The sequence below is a fragment of the Sinocyclocheilus grahami genome, unplaced genomic scaffold (genome assembly GCF_001515645.1).
Source record: "Sinocyclocheilus grahami isolate Dianchi unplaced genomic scaffold, SAMN03320097.WGS_v1.1 scaffold11349.1, whole genome shotgun sequence".
Lineage (NCBI taxonomy): Eukaryota > Metazoa > Chordata > Actinopteri > Cypriniformes > Cyprinidae > Sinocyclocheilus > Sinocyclocheilus grahami.
The window spans coordinates 6,509-6,779 of record NW_015513781.1 but is presented as its reverse complement, the minus strand read 5'-3'; positions in this window follow the sequence as shown (position 1 = coordinate 6,779).

Below are 271 nucleotides of genomic sequence, written 5' to 3'. Positions count from 1 at the left end.
ATATATATATATATATATCATGCTGCTATACAACAATTTTACTTGCATTGTAACATTTTTGCACTTAATTTTACTGCTTGTTATGCTGGTAATGTTTAGTCTAAAGCCAGTGCTCCGATATAAGAGACAGAAGGGAGAATATAAGTATATTTATAAAATATAATATATAGAAATGTTCTTAAGTGGTGCCTTATTTTATACTGCTAATTATGTACATTTTCTTTTTAAGGCAATGGCAAAGTTCCATGCACCTGTGATCCAGGACAACCCA